Source organism: Papio anubis, chromosome X (genome assembly GCF_008728515.1).
Source record: "Papio anubis isolate 15944 chromosome X, Panubis1.0, whole genome shotgun sequence".
NCBI lineage: Eukaryota > Metazoa > Chordata > Mammalia > Primates > Cercopithecidae > Papio > Papio anubis.
Window position 1 is genome coordinate 35,919,552 of NC_044996.1, and position 25,014 is coordinate 35,944,565.

Sequence of the window (25,014 nt, forward strand, 5' to 3'; positions counted from 1 at the left end):
TCTATCCAGTAGATTAAGTATTCAGATAAAGCACCTGAACCCAAACAAACAGCAATGGACTTCTATTGGATAAGTATATTTGTAATATCTTACTGCCAGTTCTTTTTTCTCCTTCTCCTTCTCCTTCTCCTTCTCCTTCTCCTTCTTCTTCTTCTTCTTCTTCTTCTTCTACTGAGAATCTGTGCAAGCTACTGCTAGTTCAAATGCAGATCCTGTAGTTGCCCCCATCTCAACAACCTTGCTATGAGGGTTTTCTCTTTGTGAAGATAAGGCCTGCTTGGCCACACTGGATTGTCCCATTTTTACTGGCCTTTCTGTGGGAGAAACTTATTATAAACTAACCCCACTTGAACCTTTTTATGGCAGGATAAAGCAGTGACTCGAGTGTACACCAGCTCAGTTTGTACTTTTTTTTTTTTTTTAACTTATGTGCCAGGTTTTTGATACATGCTAAAAGTGATTGCTTGAAATATATCACCTCAGTGAGACTGTAAACTTCTGTAAAAGGTGCTTTCTACCTAATAAGCATTTAGTGTGTAAGGTAGCTGTACAATAATTATTGAATAAGCATAGTGGAGAAGCCAATGGATGCATTCCTGTTAACAAAGGGGAATTGGGTTCAATACACTTGCAGGTAAAAGGTAATAATGCAAATTCTATGTATATTTTGAGTTCTTTGAATATTTGGTAAAGTCCAACAATGTGGTATTATCTTTAGTTCTAGCAAGTTTTTGAGTAGCTGATTATTCTCAAATTTACCTAAAACCTTCTACTAGAATTTCAGTGTATGTAAGTTGAAATACAAAGTCAGCAATGTTGAAGATCTCAGATCCCAGAGGGAGAAATCCTAGAAAACATAAAGATTCCACACTCACCGCATCACTTCCTTAAAAAAAAAAACCAAAAAACAGCCAAAGAAAAAAATCACAACAGTGATTAAACTGGTTGCTAAGAGCAAACTCCCTTTATTTTCCCAAGGAGGAGTCTGGAATTATAAGTAGAAAGGCAAGGAAGGGCAAAGGAAGAGGTGTAAGAAGGTGGCCCCAGGCTGTAACCGTCAAGAAGGCAAAGAATGAATAGAAGACAAGCAAGGGGAAAAACAGGCTTGACGGGGGTTTTTGTTGGGGGCTAGGCTGATAGAACAGAATCAAGATTCTGACTTAGAAGAGCAGTCCCACCAGAGTTGGGAAGCAGGTCGCATAGTAAAGAGCCTGGGTGCCAGAATCACACCGCTTGGGATCCTGAGTCCCGCTCTGTCACTATTTACGTAACCTCTGGCAACTTGCTTAACCTATACACCTCAGTTTTGTCACTTGTAAAATGGAGACAATAGTGTGTAACTTACAGAGTAGCTGTGAATTAGGTAAGTTGAAGCTTCAGTGCTTGGTTCATAGCAGACGCTCAGTAAAATGTTAAACAGTTATTTGTAGCTTTTATCCTTCCTCTTTCTTAATGTTGTGTACTGCAGCAGGGAGGGGGAGGGATGAAGCGCTTATCCCACTAGAAGAGTGGTATTTGTGTGAGAGCCTGGGTCAGGCTTATTTTGAGACGTGGGCCCCACTGAGGTGAGGTGGCACCGCTTCCAGAGCACACCCTTTGCCGGGGCCCTGCCGTGACTATGAGGAGGCCGAGGCTACGGCTGGCAGAATGCACGGGTGGACCTCCTTGGAGTGGCTAACCCAGGGCGGCTGCACTGTTGTCCTTGGATACTTGACACTTTTCACTTTCTCTGCCTCCCGGCACTAGAAGCCATGTGGGCTCACACCCGACCCTCCCGGTTTCGGAGGCGTGAGGGCCACTTAGCGGTCATTCAGCTTCAGGGTCCAGCCCTGTCAAGCTTTGGCTACAGCCTGGGAGTTCCGTTGGGACCCCACACACTGTCCTAGCCACAGCTCCCCGCCACCCTGCCTCCCGCGCAGGCGCCGCCGGGGCCACCCCCGCCGCCATGTTTCCCCCGCCCGCGCGCTCCCTCCCCCCACTGCCCCCTCCCTCCCCAACTGGGTTCCCGCCCCCCTCCCTCAGCAGTCCCCCCCACACCCTGGTGAGGTCAGGCGGAGGCTCTGCCGCTGCGGCCGCAGTAGCTCAGCTCCTATTCCCGGGAAGCCTGGAACGGGGAGTTTTGAAAATAACTGGAGCGGCATTCGGGTTAGGGTCCGTGCTCTCCGCTTGCGCCAGGACAGGGTGAAGTGGCCGGGACTAGCAGAGGGTGCGAAGGTGCGGGTGCTGGTGCCTCGCAGCAGGAGGGAGCCCCGGCTGCGCCGCGAGACTCCCTCTTTGGCCCTCGGAGCGCAGCACCCGGCGGACAAGCGGCGCGACGCCAGGACGCGGCGAGCAAGGTGAGGCAGGGTCCCGAAGTCACAGGGGCTCCATCAGCCGCTTCCCTGCCTCCGGACCTGGCGCTGCGCGGTGCGCGGCGAGGAGTTGCGATCTGTACCAGGGGCAGAGGAGTAGAGGAGCAGGGAACCAGCTTCGTTTTGCCCGCCGCCCCCTCTTTTTCTCCCGCGTGCTGGTGCGCGCCCTCATCCTTACACCTTCGCATCCCGTTCTCCCGGTCCTTCTGGCTCCGTCGGACGCCTGGGTTTTTCTAGGACCCCAGAAGCCGGCTTTCCTGTGCTTCTTTGTCATGTCTCCAAGATTTTCTTCTCTGGGCCTCGCTGTTGCTGCCCTGACGGTCTGGGGTCCCTCTGCCCGCCCCGGCCCCACTGTCTCTTGCCCTCTAACAGTTTCTGCTTTGTGCCTCCTAATCCATCTCTCCTTCAGAAGCTTCTAACTTAGGAGGCTCCTCTCCTGGCTCCCAAGTCAGGAGCACTCTCCTCTTCTTCCTCGAAGCTTTTAACTTCGCTCTGAATGTCTTCAGCTCTGAATATTTTGACTTTTTTTTTTGTTTGCTTGTTTAATCACAGTTGACTAATGATTTTCGTGGAGGCTTATAGTCTAGGCTACAGTTTACTGAAAGTGATGAGATCATCCCTTCACTAAATAGCCTTAGTAAATATCAACTAGGGAACTTTAAAGTTTCTTTCTAGGTTTCATTAACTTAGCCCAAGAACAATAGTCACTTAAAATGTATGTATATATGTTTGTACGCAATTTTCGTACATGGTCCTAAATCTGATTATTCCCTGGCTGCTGAACAGGCCTGAGAGAGAGGATTGGTGGGGCTTGTGATGCCTGGCTCCATTTCTCTAATTGTAAACTGGGATGTTCATAGTTTTAATGTAGTCAGAGGACTTTAGTGGTTTGGGATAAAGTCGTTCAAGTTAGCATAGGCTGGCAACTAAGCACATTGAATGGAGACTAAGAAACGCTGGAATTTAAAACTGTCTCTGGAGAGCACCTGCTTTTTAAAAAATTTATTGTTTTTTTTGAAGCCACAGTTTCTTAACAGTAGATTTCATATTTGTATAAACCCTCTAAAAGCAGCGTATTTTAAAACCACGTAGTTACAAAAAAGACTACTCACTCTTAGGGATATCACTTTCTCCCCATGTAGTTGTGGTGTTAGCTCCCATACTGAGGTTCATTTGCTCACTTCCATACTGCAATTAGTGTGTGAAGAAAACTGAATGGAGAAGCACACAGTGGAGGCAAATACCAGTGAACAAGCACATGCTGACATATGCAGCTGTGTTTTTGGAAATAGGCTGTATCTAGTGTTCAAATTTAAAAACTGAGAAAAATGAAATAATTCAGCATTTATGACATCATTTTACATCTAAAAATATTAGCTCCCTTAACTGCAAGTTTTTATTAATAGCCTCATACTTAACGGTAAAAGAGTTGTTTGCCTGATGTGTGACCTAGTGTTGCCATTGACACAGTGTGCACTAATTGGCAGCAATCTCAGAAGAAACCAGGTTGTGAATGAAGATAATGGCTAAATTTCACTGTCCCGGTGGCACTTCTTATGGCAGTGAGATGAGAGTAGTTTCTGCTGCAACATCAAATGATGTATTTAAAAAACAGATAAATAAGAGCTTCAATTATTAAAAAACCCAAGGTTTTTAATTTGCCATTTTTATAAACACACTTCAAAAAGTGTTGTGTGATTATATAAGGCTTAGTTGATGTTCTGAAGAAAGTAGTTTTCACAAGAAAAGTAAAGCCTATTGCTTATGCATTTAGTTAGATAACTTGCAGATGATTTGTAGTTTCCCAATTGATTTGGTAAATTCCTGGGTTTACTTGAGGTTTATTAAAAAATGGAATGTAGTAGGGAAAGGGTACTTATTCTAATAGGCCCACCTTTCTAAATCTGTAATTTTCTTAGCAAACCATTCTCAAAAGACATAAAAACTTACAACTTTTTCAAGGAAAAGAGTTTATACTATTTTCTTACTTTTTTCTTTTCATGATTGTTATTGATACAAAATCTAAGCTAAGATTGCTAGTAATGTGATTGCATAGTAAGACTGTATTTGCCAGGAAAAGAATAAAGGTGGATGTGAATTAGCCATAAGCATTTTGCTCTGAATCTTCAATATGACTCAATATGTGTTTGATAGTCCATCTGGTACACCTAGAGATTATCAGACTGGATATTTCTGTTATTACTAAATGTAACTGCACTTATTTATTGGATTATCTTCTTTCTCATTTTATTTACATTTCACATTCTCTTCATGTAATTTGACTTGCGGTAGTGAAATGAGACTGACCAATTTTCAAATTGTTTGATTTTTATTGATGTTTGGTAAACCACTAAAACCTCTTGAAAATATTTTTTTCTTAAATCCACTGATTGAAACCGATGTATTTTTATTGCTATGAAATAATACAACAAATTTGCAGGAATTATTTCAGAAAATGTGGAAAGACTGTAGAGAAATGAATAGCCCTAGAGAAAATATCTCAAAATTATAAAAACGGCTTTCTCAAGTTACTGATATTCATAACAATCAGTTTTTTTGTATCATTCATTCATTTACTAACTCATTTTACAAAATCTATTTGGTACTTGTGTGCCAAGGCCCTGTATTAGGCACAATGATAAACCTCATAAAGCATGATCTTTGCTCTTGTGGAGTATCGCAGTGCTTATATTCTACCAGAGAATATAGACAATAAACAAGCAAACAAATGAAGAAGATCCTTATAGACTGTAGTAACAGCAATGACAATAAGTAGGGGAATATGATACAGATAACTAGGAAGGGCCTATTTTAGTGTCGGAAGTCAGGAAAGGCCTCTCAGAGAAGATGATTGAGCAGAGACCTGAAAGAGAAGAGAGAATAGGCCTACCTTGTCAGAATCTGGGAGAACATTCCCCAGATAACATTCTTGCAGAGAGAAGAGTAAGAGCCAAGGCCTTGAGGGGGGAAAAAGAGACTTGGCGTTTTTGAAGAGCAGAAAGCAAGTCAGCATGACTGGATCCTAGTGAGCTGGTAGTGATTAAAGAAGATGTTACAGAGCCTAGAAGCAGCTCAATAACAGATAAATAGGACTTGGAGATCCTGAGAAAGAATTTGGGTTTGATTCTTAGAACAATAGGAAGCCAGTGAAGAGTCTTTCCTGGGGAAGGTCATTGGCTTAAAAAAATTATCCAAGGAAATTAAAAAAAAGTTTTGCAGAGGATAAATAGAATGTCCACTCACTCAGTCATTTATGTTAATACCTGAGAATAAAAAAAACCTCTATGATCAATATGCTAAATAGTCATGTAATCCAGTTCCTCTACTCTGTTTAGGTAAGGGGATGGGGGAATGGGAACACTGAGGTGAGTATGTTAAAAGGCAGTTTACTTTCCACTGTCACATTGTGACTTGTGCTACAAGGTAAGTTGTCACCAACTTTATTAAAAATCAGATCATTGTTCAATTTAAGAATTTATTTTTCAAAGAATGATGTCTTATTTTCTCATGGAAATATGTTTCCTTTGGAAGGTTGGACATTTTATTTGTGTGTAAAGGAATAACCTAGGTTTTAGAAAGGGCCTTTGGAATTTTAAGAAGGGCTTATCATTTTCTTTTACCTGTTGCCTCTCCAACATTTTCAAATGGCCATACTTTTATTCCTTGAGAGATTAGGGCTACTGTGTTTCCTGAAGCTTCAATGAATTTATTGCCCTAAGCCCTTCCTTGAAAGCAATCCAGCTTTGAGGTCTAGTTGGTCCCAAATAGGAATGCAGATGATTATTGACATTCCACAGGAGTAAATCCTAATATTGTGGGGGAATAACATGCAAAATAACCTTGATCAGTGCTTGCAGGGTCAACTTCCTCCTTAACTGAGCCACTCAAGCAAGGATCCTCCATGATTTGATCCCAGCCTACTTTCCCATATGTCCTTATTATTCTCTTTCACAAATCTCTATTGGTTTAAACTGATTTTCCCCAGTTTGGAACTTTTGTGCTTAGCATTATTCCTGGCATAGAGTAGGTGCACAGTAGGTGCTTGTCAAATGGATGCCATGTCTTTCTTTTTTGTCATTTCGAATCCCAGGTCCTATTACACTATTCCTCATTGAACTAGATCTCCCCATCTGAAGGTGAACAGCACTTGCCCTGTTGTGTCATAATTATGCTTATTTTGATGCCTGGCCATCTCCCCACTTGCCTCTGGCTTCATGAAGGCCACCTAGGCCTTATCTGGTTCGCTCACTGTTGTATTCTGAGCACCCAGCACATGGTATGCACTTTATAAATAGTTATTGAATAGTGAATAAATGCTGTCTTGTGATGTTTCTCCTATTAATTTTTTGACATACTTTTCATGTGTTTGTCTGGTGTTCTGAAGTGGTTTCTGAGAGAGGTTGTAGAGCATACTTGTTCAGAGTTCAAGCTCTGGAACTAGGCCACCTAGGTTTCAATTCCAGCTAGGAGACTTAATAGTTGTGGGACACTGGGTGAATTAGTAAACCTCTCTGTACCTCAGTTATCTTATATGTAAAAAAGGGATAATAGAACTTGCCTCTTATGGTACTTGCTAAGATTACATGAATTAGCTAGGCCCACTTTTTCTTTTTCTTTCTTTCTTTCTTTCTTTTTTTTTTTTGTTGAGACGGAGTCTGGCTCTGTTGCCCAGGCTGGAGTGCAGTGGCATGATCCCGGCTCACTGCAACCTCTGCCTCCCGGGTTCAAGCGATTCTCCTACCTCAGCCTCCCGAGCAGCTGGGACTGCAGGTGCGTGCCACCACGCCAGGCTAATTTTTTGTATTTTTAGTAGAGACGGGGTTTCACCATGTTAGTGATGATGGTCTCGATCTCCTGACCTCGTGATCCACCCGCCTCGGCCTCCCAAAGTGTTGAGATTACAGGCGTGAGCCACTGCTCCTGGCCTAACTTTTTATTTTTAGTAGAGACGGGTTTCACCGTGTTGGCGAGGCTGGTCTCAAACTCTTGACCTCAGGTAGTCCACCCATTTTGGGCTCCCAAAGTGCTGGGATTGCAGGCGTGAGCCACCTCCCCTGGCCTAGGCCCACAATTTGTTTGCAATTTTTAAATTTCAAAAGCTCTGAAAACTGATAAAAATGTTATTTGGTAACTTAGATGCCAAAACTCATGTGGTGGCAAAACCTGACTTAAACTGGCGTAGGGTATTTATAGTCTTTATTCTACTTAATGTTGATTTTTATTTTGTTTTGCTATAGAATTGCTAATATGTTTATGGGGTTGCACCATAGACCCTAATGGTGTATTACATAACATATGGTATATGAAGTTTATTTCCTGTCTAAAGGTTTGGACATTCCTAAATTCAGAAACACATCTGGCACCAAGATTTTAAAATGAGATTGTACACCTTGCAGTAAACTGCTTAAATCAGGGCCTTGCACATAGTATGTTGTTGCTGTGGGTGGTGATTAGGGAGGTAAATAAACTACTTTATCTTTCCACAATAGCTTGCTCATAATAGTTACCATGTAAATATGTACTGATTGACTCATGCAGTAACTCTGTGAATAGAGGACTCACTGAATGGTCCTCATGTCATAGGGAAATAGATATGGCAGGGTCATGTAATTGAAATGAGCCAAGACTCGTCTGTTGGTACTCTCTCATCTGATACCATTCAGAGCACTTTACTTTTTGTTTTTCTGTTGTTATTTAAACCAAACTATGCTTCTTTAGCACAAGAGAGTCTTTTGTGGGGGCGAGGGTAAGAAATTCAGTTAAGAATTTATTTAGTGTGATTAGACACTTATTTTTTTTTGTAGTTGTTGAACATTTGTTGAACTGCTAATGTGTATAGAAATCTGTATTAAAAGCAAGAGAAAGCCGGGCATGGTGGCTCACGCCTGTAATCCCAGCACTTTGGGAGGCCAAGGCGGGTGGATCATGAGATCAGGAGATCGAGACCATCCTGGCCAACATGGTGAAACCTTGTCTCTACTAAAAATACAAAAATGAGCTGGGTGTGGTGGCATGTGCCTGTAATCCCAGCTACTCGGGAGGCTGAGGCAGGAGAATCGCTTGAGCCAGGGAGTCAGAGGTTGCAGTGAGCCAAGATCGTGCCACTGCACTCCAGCCTGGTGAAAGGGTGAGACTCAATTTCAACAACAACAACAACACAACAAAAAAAAAAGCAAGAGAAAGGTAGAAAACAAATGAGACATGATTCCTGACCTTCCTTAGCCCCAGCCCCTGCATGGTTACATGGGAACATGAGTGTGCGTTACAATTCTTTATTTTCCTCTGTAAACTTGACATCATTAAGATTAAAAACATGCAAAGGAAAACCCAGGAGTTAATTGAAAACTCTTCTTGGTGTCCATGATATGAACTGGGTTTTAATTATCTTAACACAACCCCCCATGGTATTATCTTTATATAACATCTTGACAGCATTTTCTTTTCTGACTAAACTAAAACAAAATGGATTTTCTTGTTCTTTACCAATATACAATTGGTGTATTTTCTTAAGTTTTTGTTTTTGGTAGAGATGAGATTTCACTATGCTGCCCAGGCTGGTCTTGAACCCCTGGCCTCAAGTGATCCTCATGCCATGGCCTCCCAAAGTATTGGGATTACAGGCATGAGCCACCGTACCTGGCCTGTTTTTTTTTCTTTACTTTTGTGGGGTTGCTAGTAATTATATGTCTCAAAGGATTTTTTCTGCAATTTTCTTGCAGTTGAAAACTAGTCCTTGAAACCATCCTGCCAATTCATTCAACAAATACTTATTAAGTGCCTATTATATTCCAAGCATTGTGCTAGTCTAAACAAATAGAATCTCTATCTAGTGCTCTTTCCATTACTTTGGGTCCTTCAAAGTGGAGCACATGTACTGATTGAGCAGGGTGGTGACAAGGTAGTGCGCCCAGGAGCCGCAAAATAAAGCAGCTTGTATTTTCTTGAAGCATCTGTTTTACACAGAGATTTAGGAGAACATTAACTGGTAGCTATTTAAAAATCTTTAAGCAAATTCAGATACATGAATTTGCCTTAGAACGCAATATTCATAGAAAATTTGAGGTAAACCCCAATATTTCAGAGAAAGTCTCTGCTTACAAGGACAGCTGTGGTAACCCTGAGATGACCCTTTGGAAAACACTGAGGTGGTGCTATACTGCCCGAATCTGTTCTTTTAGTCAAACACCCAAGCATTTTCATAGCCATAAATTCCCATGATGACCTGTGGAAAAGTTAATGGATATTAATGTTTTTCTCTGTTGCGCAATTTCAAGGGTACATATTGGCTACCCTTGGTCTAATGGTCTAAATCTAAACATGTGTTGAGTTCTTACAGAGTTTTTAATGTTGGTGGGTAATGGCTAAGGGTGACTGAGAAGGACCTGCCTAGGGAATGATATCTTAAGATTAGAGGTTATTAGGTCAGACGCAGTGGCTCACTCCTGTTATCCCAACACTTTGGGATGCCTAGGCGGGAGCATTGCTTGAGCCCAGGAGTTCAAGACCATCCTGGTCAACAAAGCGAGACCCTGTCTCTATAAGAACAACAACAACAACAAAAAATTAAAAAATTAGCTGGGCATGGAGGCACACGCCTATAGTCTCAACTACTTGGGACGTTTAGGCAGGAGGATCCCTTGAGCCCAGGAGTTCAAGGTTGCAGTGGGCTATAATCACACCACTGCTCTTCAGTCTGGGTGATGGAGTGAGAACCTGTTTCAAAAAAAAAAAAAAAAAAAAAAAAAAAGTTAGAGGTTATTAGAACACAAGGACCACGAACTTAAAGCAGCACAGTTCTTGGTGTCAAACCTTTGCCTTGTTCTGTGCACACTTGCCTGTCTCACTGATTTGAAGTTAACTTTTGCTAACTTTAAAGTTGCTTTCATTTACAACATAGGATACAAATTGCTTTGTTAATTGCTGGCCACTGAAATAGTTAATACTAGAAGAAAGTTGTCAAGGATTATGTGCTTTGAGGTTGATAAAAGGTTTCTACAGTTTGAGATGGTTTTGAAAATAGGCCAGCAGAGCATTGGAGGAATGCCTGTTACAACGTGATGGTTTAATTTGCTCCAGATGAGAAAGATGAAGAAGAAAAAGGCAGTGAAGAAAGGGGATGAAAGTAAATGGAGTAAGTCAAACACTAAATCTTTCAACTGATTTTCATTATTGCAGTCCCACTTTCATTGTTGTTGTTCCATGCCAGACATAGTTCACAGGGCCTGACATTGTTATATTGTTGTGTTACTGCTCAAAGCTTGTAAGGACATGGGTATAGAGGATTGTGATTAATGGATGGTCTTTATAGTCTATGTGTGAAGTGCTTTTACAGTCTGTTCAGTAAAAGGAGATAAGAGTTTTGCTTGTAGCTTGTAGAGTTTTGTTTCTTGGTCCCACTTTTAAAAAATGGCGATACATTTCTAAAGATCATTTCAACAAAGTTTTCTGTTCCACTCTTGGATGTTTCTTTTTTCTCTTAAGATGACAGGGTCTCACTCTGTCACTCAGGCTGGAGTGCAGTGGTGCAAAGTCAAGGATCACTACAGCTTCAACCTCCCAAGTTCAACTGATCCTCCCACCTCAGCCTCCCAAGTAGCTGGGACTACAGGTGCATGCCACCACGCCTGGCTAATTTTATGTATTTTTTGTAGAGACAGGGTTTCACCATGTTGCTCAGGCTGGTCTTGGGCTCAAGCAATCCTCATCGTCCCAATTTGCTGCGATTACAGACATGAGCCACTGCACCTGGCCTCACTCTTGGATATTTCTTAGTGGAAAGGCAGTAGAGCTTAATGGCTATGATCTTGAACCTTGGAATCATAGGCTTGGGTTCAAATCCTGACTGCCTCTTGTTGGGCAACTTGCTTCACCTCTCTGAACCTTGTTTATCTCCCTTGTAAACTATCTCATCTAGTTTAAGGATTAAATTAATAACGCATATAGAGTGCTAAGCACACGTAAGCCACATATGAAATATAACTTTACTTATTATTATTTTCATCGATTTGTGGCTGAATTAGTTGATAACTTGGAGCATACTATAGGAGCTTTGCCTATCATATATGAAGCAGAAATGTGATATTGTGTGTCTTCTTTTTTTATATTGTCTTAATCCTAGCTGGAATGCTGTTTTTCGAATGTGCATCTCGTAAGTGGTGAGTAGACTGTTTAGAAGTAACACTAGTTTTCTGGCAGACAAGAAAGTTTACGGTGAATGCTTGGCTTATTACTTACTCAAATATGGCATCACATTGAATCCAAGAAAAATGTCAGTTTTTAATACAATTAACCCAATATTTATTTAAATGTGATACTGTTTGGTTTAATAGGATTTTAAATTTTAATATCCATTTTGAAGGAAAAGGGATATGCAGGATAATGTATACTATGAACAATGTTGTCTTTTAAACATGAAAACATTTGGTCTTCTGATAATCACAGAGGTCACACATTTTTTCTGATTTATTGCTAATCGTTCCAGATTTTAAGTCGCCAAAGAAGAAAATACTGAAGCATTTGTAATAGTTAAGTCATTGAGAAGAAGTATAATTCTGTTGTGAATAATGTCTTTTTATGGATTTTGAGTTGTTATGGTTATTTCAAGTTTTTATCATGATTACTCTAATAGCAAATCAAATAATACTTTAAGAGAAGATAAAAGTTTGATAGTAGCTTTGATGAATGGATAAATCTAAATGGAGTATTGAGAACAGCTTTAGATGTTAGAGGGATAGACTAATCTTTTAAGTTGAAAGTACATGAATGTATCTTTCCTACTTTCTTACATGATGCCCTTTGGTTCCAATGTCAGACAAATGATGAAACAGATAATCCTTGGTTATGAAATGCCACAGGTGCACAGAAGGGAAAAGACCAGGTAACACATTGGTCATATACTGTATATTCACAGGTTTTTGTGACTGTTATTAAGATAATGTATATCCAAGTGCTTGAAAAACTTAGCTCACTATATTGATGAAATATTTATTAGCAGTGATACCTACATTTATAGATAGCTATCATTCTCAGTATCATTTGATGATAAAAAGACAATAGTCAAATATATATATATTTTAGAAAAATTAGACTGACTCTACCATTAGGTCATTAGCTGAAACCTTAAATAAAGATAATACCCTTTATTTTTAGAGCATCTTTCTTTTGAAGCATGATTAACTGTCCTTATTCTGTTTATTCCTGTGGAATATGCACAGTGAGTTTAAGTAAATTGCAGAAGGGTTGCGTCCTGTGAGGTGGAGCTAAGAGTAGGCCTTTAGTTTCTAATCCAATGCTTTTGTACTAATGATATTAAAAGCTCTTTAGCCCAAAGGATCCTTTAATATCTGTAGCCTTTCAATTGATGGGGTTAAAGCAAAATGTCAGTAGTTGTGATACCTACATTCTATACCTATACACTTTCTTGCACAATTTGGTATTTATCAAAATGAGTTTTGGATTTAGTAAGAATTTTATAAGTACTTTTGGTATCATATAGGTACAGTATCCATGTAAACATTTATGAACAAGCAATTATACGTTAAGCACTCTACTAGGAGGTAGAAAATGTATTCACTGCCCTGAAATAGGTTATAATCTTGCCAGGGGCAACAGAGAACATGAGTCAATTTGATATCGGCCAATACTAATATTATTACCAACCAGCCAGTGACTAATAAATCATTATTGCACTCATTATGAGCCTGGGACCCTTCCAAGTGCATCTGATGCATTGATACATTTAAACCATATAACAATATGATGAGGTAGGAACTATTACTAGCTCCACTTTACAGATGAGGAAACTGAGGCACATAGATGCTGGATAACTTGCCTGTGGTTACACACCTAATAAATATAAGAGCTAGGAATAAAATGCATGTAGTCTGATTCTTGAGTCTATGCTTTTAACCACAACACTTCCTTTCATTCTGTCTCTGACAGAAGCCATTATATAAGAGAGCATGATATTTAAAAAAGGCATGTTAGAAAACAGATTCTAGAGAAGTACAGAGAAATGATCAGATGAGGGTGTTAAAGTTGGAAAGATATTTTGAAGAAGGCACTTTTCAAGGAGGTCTTATTGAAAAGCAAGGAACATATTTCTGAATATTTTAATGCCCAAAGCTATGTGTACATATGTGCATGTGTGTGTGCACAGGTGCATGTCTGTATATGTGTGTGTGGGCGTGTTTATTTTAAACTGGAAAAAAACTTTAGAGGTTAAAACAAATTGGGAATCTTTTTACTGGCGGCTAATCAGAGCTCTGGTTTTGTGTACAATATTTGACTTCACAATCCTGTGTTGAAAAAAATATTTAACGGCTTTACTAAGATATAATTCACTCATCATACAATTTACCTGTTTAATATAATTCAGTAGTGTTTAGTATACTCACAGAGCTGAGCAACTGTCACCACAATTTTAGAACATTTTTATCACCTCAAAAAGAGAAACTTGCTTTGAAACAAATGTGGCCACAAAGAGGATGGAACTAGTGTGTCTGTTGGTACTACTGCTTCTCTATCAAAATATTCATGATTTATGCTCAGTCTAACAGACCTCATGCCGTTTTTCTGCAGTCTAGCTCCAAATTGCTGTAGAGCTCTTCCTCCTTTTAATTTAATTTTGATCGGTGACTGTCTTTCAAGGGATTATGGATTGATCTAATTTTGAATTCTCAATTCAAGTTGATTGTATATTTGTATTTGTCATAAAGGTATTGATCTTAGTTCTAAATAGCAAAGCCAGACTTGTATTTAAAACAAAACTGCTAAACCCACTAGTATGAGTGGCTGCCTCCTTGTCTGTGTCTGCTCTATAATGGGCCAGAGCCAAAGATTTCTGAGAAATTTTATGTGTATACACTGATATTTTTAAATACTTCTAAAGGTTATACCTGGCATAGGTTACTAGTGAACAGATGATAGAGGTAAAAGCAACTCCCCCACACCTTTTGTTTGGCTGGGGCATAGTATTGGGGTGGTGTGTTGTGGAAAATGTCTTTTTTTTTTTTTTTTTGAGACAGGACTTCATTCTGTTTTCCAGGCTAGGATGCAGTGGCATGATCACAGCTTACTGCAGACTTGACCTCTGGGGCTCAAATGTTTCTCCCACCTCAGCCTCCTGAGTAGCTGGGACCACAGGCGCACATCAACATGCCTAGCAATTTTTTTTCTTTTTTTTTAGTGGAAATGAGGCCTCGGTATGTTGCCCAGGCTGTTCTTGAACTTCTGGGCTCAAGTGGTCCTCCCACCTTGGCCTCCCAAAGTACTGGGATTACAGGTGTGAGCAACTGCATGTGGCTGAAAAATATCTTATAAAATGTATTCCATGATACTGTGTACAGATAGTATGAAACAACTGGAATTAAAAAAAGTTTGGCCACTGACTTTTCAGCTATTTAGACTTCAAAAAACATACAGTTAGTGTTTATAGTCAAGGACTGTGTTTCTGTCCAGTGGGAGTTACCAAACCAAACATCTGTGTGTGTGTTGGGGGAGGCAGGCTGTTCTCAGGTCTTCAATAAAGTAATAGGCTACAGTCAGTGTATCTTTCGGACTAAATAATTACTATCTCCTTCTATTATTAAAAAATGACCTTCAGGCATAATTAAATGTCCTAAAGAACATAAGTGTCTTTTAAAATGAGTTAATCTTAGGTTGTTCTCTTTTTCTTTTTATGATTTTTCCTACTTTTAATTTTACCGAATTTTTCTTTCAGAATGATCTTGAAACGTCATTTTACACTTTTTGGGTATTTTTAGATGCCTATTATATACTTGGGTTGTTTCTACTCAGGGGTCAAAGTAGTTTTAGTTGAAATTAAAGTGAGTTGATAAAATGATTTCCTGTGAATCTTAAGTATATTTTTTATTTGCATAGATGGAATTTCTGCTTTGCCATGTATGGCAAAGGTGTAGTGATTTCACAGCTAGTAGGTAGGATAGAATCAATTAAGATGGCACTGCTGTCACTAGAATAAAAAAACTAAGCACACCTTTATATTAATTAGGTGGAGGCGCCTCTTTATGCTAAGCTCAATAGTTGACATCACCTGGGATCAGGGAGTCAGGTGCCGCAGAGTTAAAAACAAAAAGCTTGCTTGATTTAGAAATTCTGGCTTGTGTGTATGATGCTACCTTTCCTCACGGCTAGATTTTGATTATTAGCCATTGTGATATTGGGCTATGTTAAAAGAGGTTAGAAGCCTGTTCATTTAAGGCAAGCGAAATTGGTCTGGTATAAGAGGGGCATGCTGAATGAGAAAGTATCACATCATTTAGGAGAGAGGATTTTGAGTAATGTGAATATTGAGTTTTCTGTGACTTAATGTATCATTTATTGATTTTAACAAATGAACCTATTACATTATACTCATAAACTATTACTTCACAATAGTTTGATTTTCTGCTTAAGTCAGTGCCTAAAATGGTAAAGTCTTAAGTGATTTAGAATGACTCTGCATGTAGGTTAGGTCCATCTACCTGTTTTATAGGGGGATCTGCTTTATCTGCACATAAAGAAGATTCGCTAGCTTTAATTAGCCTTACTATGTAGGGCAGCACTTTGTTTCTCTAATGAGAGAAAATGAGGTATTTTACACAAATTAATTCAACAGAAATTAGCAAGTACTTTCTTTAACCCAGGTGATGGGGATGCAGTGGTGAACAAAGTTCTATCTTCATTCTGTGAGGCACTCTCAGTTTTATATGCACTCTCTTTGATCTTCTCTAAGAACGTTACATTCAAAGGAACAGGAAAAGCGGCAGAAGAAAACACACTCCTTTCCTTTAAGGATGTAATTTAGCATTTGCACACATCACTTTCACACATACCCCACTGGCCAGAACTTAATCCTCTGGTGATACCTAGCTACAAGAGAAGCTGGAAAATGTGGCCCTTCGCTACATGGATATGTACCAATCAAAAAGTTTATTACTATATGAGCTGGGAAGAACAGATATTGGGGAATAACTAACACTCTCTGCTATACATTGTCCATAATGTAAACCTTTAATCATTCATCAATTTCTTATCTGGAGATATTATCTCTATGACATCAGCTACACATTTGCTTCAGGGTAAAAATTAAAACTTCTCAGCAGAGTATACAAGCCCATCATGACTTGACTCCTGCCTGTACGTCTAGCTCCTGTCTCACCCCATTCAAAGTTACAGCCTTATGGGGACTACTTGGACTTCCCCAAACTGGCCATGCTCTCTTATCACACATTTGTACTTGCTACTTGTATTAGTTTGTTTTCACACTACTATAAAGAAGTATCCAAGACTGGATAATTTATAAAGGAAAGAGTTTTAATTGAATCACAGTTTTGATGGAGGGGGAGCCTCAGAAAACTTACAATCATGGTGGAAGGCGAAGGGGAAGCAAGCACCTTCTTCACAAGGTGGCAGGAGAGAGAAGAGTGACAGAGGGACTTCTAAACACTTATAAAACCATCAGATCTCGTTAGAACTATCATGAGAACAGCATGGGGAAAACTGCACCTATGATCCAATCACCTCTCTCCCTTGACACATGGGGATTACGGGTCCCTCCCTTGACATTTGGGGATTATAAATTGAGATGAGATTTGGGTGGGGACACAGAGCCAAACCATATCATTACTTAGCCTAAACTGCTGACTACTTTTTGTCCTTCAGGGTTCAGTTTAGATAGCACCTCTTCTGGGAAGGTTTTCTTGAGCCTCCTCTACTCCAAACCCCTGTTATGTGTTTCTTTCATGTATTTCCATAGTATTGCTCATGACTCTCTTTAGCAACCTTTATTATAAGTAGTGTTTTTCCTTCTGTATCTCTCTCCCTGGATTGTGAATTCCTTGAGTGAAGGGGCCAACTCAGTTATCTGTATTGTCTGGCATGATACCTGCTCCAGAGTTGAGCTTTAGTGAATGTTTGTTGGTAAGAAAATGAATGAATAGTTTACTAATTATGACTCTTTGATTAAGATGTCAACACTTCCTATCTACCATCTGGAAATTGCAATACTTAGAGTATTTTCTGGTAGCTAGAACTGGGTAATTTTGTAAAAGGTGTTGATAAAATAAAATAATTTGAAATAAACATCAGTTGATTAATATATAAATTATAGAAGGCACAAACAATTGATGTGTAAGAGTTAGGAAGAGCCCTAGGGATCGTTTAATCCAGCCCTTCTAAAAGATTTTAAAAGGACACATGACTAATACATAGAAGGAAGTTAAATTAGTTGCTCAAGGGCCTCCACTTTCAAGGATCTTGCAATATTGTTAGACAGATGATATATATAGACATGGAAGAGGTGATTGAGAAAAGGTTGCCGAAGGAGTAGAAATGATTGGAATAGTCAAGTTAGGTTTGACCAAGGATCTTGGTTTTACAGTGAGCCTTGGTGGCTGAGTAGGATTTTGATATGAGAGGACATTCAAGATATAGGCAATGTATAAATAAAAATGGAAAGACAAGGATATACGGGAGAATTTTGAGATCTCTTTAGTTGAGTGATATTTAGTAGTAAGAGAGAATACAGAAAAATTGGGCTAGAAAATGGAGGGATTTGAATAACAGGCTGCTGAGGGAAATCATTGGCAGTTTTAAGTAGGCGAGTAATACAATTTTTTTATATTGTATCTGATAGGTGGGCTGGGTTGAAGGCTGAATGGGTCATGAAACTGACATATTGTCTAATATGCCATTTAAAAAATATGAACTTAATGGGTTCTCGTTTTTGCTCAAAAGCAAAAGTGTGATATACTATCAATTCCCATGATAAATAACATAACGATGTCAGTGTTTTTCTTAATGGAGAAAGTAAGTGTAAGTAGCAAGCTTATAGTATTAGTATTGCATATGTATTAGTCATGACATACTATAGATAATTGTATATATTCTCATATTACGCCAATAAACTATAAAAATTCCAGAAGCAACTGAGAACGTGGTAGCAGCTGCAGCATCAGCCCGTGCTATTTTGCCAGCCATTCGGAGACTAGGTACATTAACTAGTGGCATGAACTCTCCCGGTGCATTTTGGAGCCATTGTTCAAAAATTGTTTTGTAGAAAGTGAAAATGGTATACTGTATTTTGCCAAAAATTACAAAGAACAATAAGCAGAGCTCTCTATAGTATATTAGGCATCATCTAAAAATGGAAAGCGTGAGGAGAGAACCTTTACTTCATGTGCCTGTGAGGGAATTTTGACTTTGTATAGACAAAAAGTATGTACATAGAGAAAGATTTATTATATAAATAGTATAGCACATTTGTATAGTCAAGGGTAAGTGTCTTTTCTTTCTTTCTTCCTTCCTTCCTTCCTCCCCCCCCCCCCCCCCTCCTCCCCTCCCCTCTCCTCCCCTCCTTCTTCACAAGGTCTGGCTCTGTCACCCAGGCTGGAGTGCAGTGGCACCATCTCAGCTCACTGCAACCTCTGCCTCCAGGGCTCAAGGAATCCCCCACCTCAGCTTCCCAAGTCACTGGGACTACAGGTGTGTGCACCCATGCCCAGCTAATTTTTTTTTTTTTTTAAATTTTTATTAGAGACGAGGTGTTGCTGTGTTGCCCAGGTTGGCTGGTCTCGAACTCCTGGCCTCAAGTGATCCACTTGCCTCGGCCTCCAAAGTGCTGGGATTATAGATGTGAGCCACTTTGCCCAGCCGAGTGTATTTATTTAATAGCTGTGTACCCTTGGACTTAAAATCATGGCTTTAACCCATGGCTGGCTTTAACTTAGGCTTTTGAAAGTCTCTAAGTTTATAGCTTCAGACACATATTAATACTTACTTTTTAGGACCTAATTAAAACAGTTTATATTATCATTTGTCTTTCTCCTAGGTATTGGAAGGAAATTTTCAGTTTAATGAAGTTTTAAGTTGTATTAATTTGAATCTAGAAAATTTGTACAACTTATTTTTGGGGGGAAACCTTCAAAAGCATACATAAAGTAGTGTATGTGAGTGTTAAGCGTAGTACCTAGAATATGATAAGATTTAATAAATGTTAGTTATTATTTTATATAACTAGTATTACCTGGTTATGAAAGGAACTTTGGCTTTTAGTTTCAAATTTATCTTTCTAGCCATTTTATTTAAGACATTTATACAAGAAGAAATATATAAAGAATGAGGTAAATGACAAATTAGCAGTTTAATTGTTATCAATTAGTAAGGGTCACTTTTAGCAGGCAAATTACTCATTATTATGGTCAATTATTTTGGCAAATAATTAAAGAAAATAAAAAAAAAAAAGACCACCAGACTATGAATGACTTTGCCTTTAACTCATGCTGATAGAATTTGTTTTAAAATTGTTTCACTATTAGGAAGTAGCCTGGTTTTGACTAAACTTTTTAAAAAGTTTGTTTGAAATAATTACAGATTCACATGAACTTGCAAAGACAGTATAGAGATGTCCTGGGTACCTGTCACCCAGTTTCACCAAATGACTACATCTTATGTAACTATAGTATATTTTCAAAGCCCAGAAATTGATATTGGTACAATGTATGTGTATAGTTCTGTGACATTTTATCACAGTATGGATTCATGTAACTGCCTCCACAATGAAGATACAGAAATGTTTCACCACAACAGACATAATTCAGAGAACTCAACAGGAGGAGGAAGGAAAGAAAATTTGTTGTATTGATACATATTTTGCTTACCATGTTCTTTCTTCCTTCCTGATGTTCCAACATACCCTCTTTTATCATTTTCTTTTGGTTTAGATATCTTCTTTTAGCTAATAGGGTAGGTATGCTGGCGACAAAATCTTAGTTTTCCTTTGTCTGAGAATGCTTTAATTTCCCCTTTATTCCTGAAGTTTTTTTTTTTTTTTTTTTGCTTGATATAGGATTCTGAGTTGACAGTTCTTACCTTTCAGCACTTGAAAAATCCTGTGTGTCCCTTATGGCCTCCATGGTTTCTGATGAAAAATCTGCTGTCATGTGAATTGTTTCCCTGGTAGGTAAGGTGTTTCTCTCACTGCTTTTAAAATTTTTTATTTTTTAATAACTTTCAAAAGTTTGATTATGATATGGTTTAGAGTCGATTTTCTTATTTTATTTATGTATTTTTTAATTTCAATAGGTTTTTTGAGGAACAGGTGATGTTTGGTTACATAAATAAGTTCTTTAGTGATGATTTCTGAGATTGTGTTGCACCCATCGAACAAGCAGTGTACACTGTACCCAGTGTGAAGTCTTTTATCCCTCGCCACCCCCAACCCTTTCTCCTGAGTCCCCAAAGTCTTATGCATCATCCTTATGCCTTTGCATCCTCATAGCTTAGCTCCCACATATGACTGAGAATACATGATGTTTGGTGGTTTTCCATTCCCGAGTTACTTCACTTAGAATATTCTGATATGTATATAATGATGCTACCTTCATCCAGGTTGCTGTGAATGCCATTATTTCATTCCATTTTATGTCTGAGTAGTATTCCATGGTGTGTGTGTGTGTATATATATATATATATTTATCACATTTTCTTTATCCTAGAATGGATTTTCTTGGGTATATTCTATTTGGGATTTGCATGGCTTCTTGATTCTGTAGGTTTCTTATCTCTTTGAGTACTTTTACAGCCCCACCCTCTTTCTCTCTCCTTCTTCTCTCATAATGCAAATGTTAGATCGTTTGTTATAGCTCTAAGGTCCCTAATTCTGTATTCATATTTTTTTTAGTTTATTTTATCTCTGTTTTTCAGGTTGGGTAATTAGTGTTGTTCTATTTTACAGTTCACTGATTTTTCCTCTGTCTTTTCCATTCTGCTGTTGAGCCTATCTGTTGAGTATTTTATTACAATTATTGTATTTTTTTTTCTTTTAAAGGTTCTATTTGTTTCTTCTTTATATCTTGTATTTCTTTACTGAGACTTTAGTTTTTTGCTGAGACTTGGTTTTAAATGTTTTCATAATTGCTCATTGAAGTGTTTTTATGTTGGCTACTTTAAAATCTTTGTCAGATAAATCTGATATCTCTGTCATCTTGCTGTCAGCATCTATTGGTACTTTCTTTTTTCTTTTTTTTGAGACAGAGTCTTGCTCTGTTGCCCAGGCTGGAGTGAAGTGGCGTGATCTTGGCTCACTGCAACCTCTGCCTCCCTGGTTCAAGAGATTCTTCTGCCTCAGCCTCCCGAGTAGCTGGTACCATACACGCACGCCACCATACCTGGCTAATATTTGTATATTTTTAGTAGAGACGGGGTTTCACCATGTTGGCAAGGCTGGCCTCAAACTCCTGACCTCAAATGATCCACCTGCCTTGGCCTCCCAAAGTGCTGGGATTACAGGTGTGAGCCACCACACCCAGCCCTATTGATACTTTTTAAATGCAGCTGAGTCTTCCTGGTTCTTGGTATGGCAAATGATTTTTTGATGGCAACCTGGACATTTTGGGCATTATGTCATAAGATTCTGGATCTCATTGAAACTTTTTGTTTTATTTATTTACTTATTTTTATTTAAAATCTTGCCGTATGAATGAAACTTTCTGTCTTAGCTGGCTTCATCTGATACTGCTGTGTCAGGGGAGGGAGGGCACTGCCTCATTACTGCCAGGTGGGTCTAGACATCCAGGTTTCCTAATTGACCTCTCTTGATACCTAAGAGGGTGGTTTTTCCTTACTGGTGGGTGAGGGTGGAAGTTCTGGCTCCTCACTAGACTTCCAGTGATATCTCCCTGCCTGAGATGGCTAAGATTGCCTTGTTACTGCTTTACACATAGCCTTTACTGACATCGTTAGGGGAATGGTCTCTCAGCCACTGGATAGTGGTGAAAGTCCTGGCTCTCCACTGGGCCTCTTCTGACCCCATCCCAGGGCAGAAAGGAGTGTGTTTCATTACAGCACTGTGAAAGTGGAAGTCTAGGATTCCCACTAAGCCTTTGGTGACGTGGATGAGGGTGCAGCCATATTTTTTTCTGTAGTGTTTAGCTGGAGTAATTATTGTCTAAAAATTTTCTGTCCTGACATTCTGCTCTTTTTCTTGGTTTGTACTTACTGTCATTTCTAGGTTGCCAACTTCTTCAGCTTTATGCCTTGAATATATTAGGCAAAAGGAATGCCCAGGAAAATCTCCACTGTGCTATTCCTTGGGTCCTGAGGTCCCTAGCTCATCTGCTTCTTCCTGCCACCTTTCAGAAGCATTTTCTGTTTTTATATACAATATCCATGGTTGTTAGCCATATTTTGTAGGAGAAAGAAGGAAAAAATGCATCTCTCTCATCTTTCCAGAGGAATTTTGACTTATTTTGGCCTTGCTGAATTTTTTGTAAGTTATTATAGTTTAATTGTATCTTGAAACCAGAAACTATTCCTTGTCCTAACTCAGGAGACATTTTGGAGTGGCTTTATATTCTCTTTTGCTGCTTTGTCAATAGAGTTATTTAAAGTGATCATTATGTAGGCAACAGTTCCTTAGTTTGTAAGACAAAATGCTAAATCTAAGAAACATGTACCACATATGTGTCTGTTATATCTTTAAGAATTTACTTATTTAAAATCCTGTTTGCGTTAAGGGCAATAAAAGTGAAGTGATATATAGATGACAGATTTCATGAGAGAAAAATTTTAAAGTCAGAATAGGGATGAGTATCATACTGAATTCAGTAATGTATTATGTATAATGCTTAAGTAATGATTAACATATACATTATTGCAGTACTGGTTAACTAGTAATCACATAATTCTCATCAAAACTTTTTAGAGACATAAAATACTGGCACAGGGTATTGCTTTACATTCTTTGAAACAGTAAATGTAGATTGGATTGAGGGAAAGACTATCTGCTTTAACAATAAATTTCCTAGGTACTTCAGTAGCTTACAGTGAATTTACTTTGCCCTGTCTGTTGTATTACTCTTAAAGGAGTTAGATAGTATGGCTTCAAAATAATATCAGTGGCATTGCTTTCCCCTGCTCTTGCAGTTGAAATCCACTGATAAAGGGGAAGAAGATCCATTGACGGTCATAAGTAAAATTTATCCTAAAAGTGTAAAATATTCAGAGCTGAATACAACTCTCTATATATCAGCCCTCTGAGTTCATAGATGAGGAAACTGAAGCCCAGCAATGTTAAGAGACCTGGGAAAAGCAACAAGCTACTTAGAAGGAACTGGGACTCAAATTCAGATTCCCTGATCCTGGGGCCACTATATTTTCCATTAGCTGGTACAGCGAGGGAAGAATCAGACCTGGAAGCTGCCCTCAAAGAGTCTACTGGAGCAGATGGGAAGGGCGAAAGTAATTGTAATACTTGGTAGAAAGTGATCTTTCCCATAACAGAGATTCAGATAAAGTTTTTTGAAATGTAATTCTTTAAGCATTTAAAATGTGCTTTAATTTTGTATTATGCATACATAAATAAAAGGAAAGAAGTCAGAAATCTTATTTCCAGACTCTTTTAGATAAAGAGGTCCCCAAATTTATTAATTTTTATTTTGAAAAAGTGTACTCTTGGGATAAAAATGTGGATGATTATGTCTGGTTTAGAGTGTTTCATAATTTAATTAACCTAAGATAAATTTATATAAGTAAATAGATAAATGAATAAATGTACTCACAGAAGAGATATATATATATATATATATGTGTGTGTGTGTGTGTGTGTGTATATATATATATATATATTTTTTTTTAAAGAACAGACTCAGTGGGTAGAAGTTTCAAAGAGTTAGATGTCACCTCAGTATAAGGAGATTTTTCTGATAAAGCTATTGAAATATGGAATGGGCCATCTCAAATTATAGGGAGTTCCCATTACTAGAGGTGGTTTAAGGGAAGGCTAGTTAACTTCTTAACAGGGATGAGAGTTTAGAGGGAAATTAAGCATTGTGTAAGCGGCAGGACCCATTTGATCTGGAAGGTTCCCTTTCAACTTTGAGATTTTATGATTTGAATTATTTCAAATTTTGCCTAAACTTTGGAGACTTGGGCATAGTTTAAATATTGTATTTTTCTCATTTTCGATAAGAGAAATCCTCTATTTTTCAATTTTTAGAGTATTTAAGTGTCATGTCTAACAGTACAAAATAAAAGTTTTTTGTAGAGTAACATCCTTATTTGTTAAGGTTATGTTTTATAATTTCACCAAATTTGTATTTCATCATAGGTACATATAGGGCTAACACATTTTAATACATGCCTCATAGACTGGAAGAATTGCAATGTACATATTTCATATGCTTTCTATTTTTTTAAATTATAAAGCCATCTAACACACGTGGCACAACATTTACAGAAACCCCAAATATCCATAAAAAATAAGTCTTCTCTCTCTGGAGTCAGCCATTGTATTGTTTTGTTTATTTGCTTTGCTTACAGATGTTTTCTATGCAAATACAAGCATGTGTGTATATCCTCTTTTAAACACAAATGGAAGTACATGATACACATTGATTTATGGCTACTTAACAAAACTTTATATTATAGATATTTCTATATCAGGACATCAATACATATCCTTATTCTTTTATTTCTTATATAATTAAAAAATCGAGATATAATTCACATACCATAAAATTCAACTTTTTAAAGTATTCAATTCAGTGTTTCTTTTAGTATGTTCACAAAGTTGTGCTGCCATTACAGTGATCTGATTCTAGAACATTTTCATCAGTGAATACTTATATACCGTTGGTGGGAATGTAAATTAGTACAACCTCTA

At 38.4% G+C, this 25,014-nt stretch overlaps 1 protein-coding gene across 2 annotated transcripts in view; it reads left to right on the forward strand.

Moving 5' to 3' along the window:
- The first annotated feature begins 1,977 nt into the window (after positions 1–1,977).
- The window catches only part of KLHL13 (kelch like family member 13), a 198,818-nt gene continuing 175,781 nt past the window's right edge, over positions 1,978–25,014 (forward strand). The window contains exon 1 of one of the 2 annotated variants that reach the window (XM_003918183.3): positions 1,978–2,336. The gene's annotated coding sequence lies outside the window, so the exon portion shown is untranslated. The remainder of the gene's footprint in view (positions 2,337–25,014) is intronic. The other variant, XM_003918178.4, reaches the window with a different exon arrangement.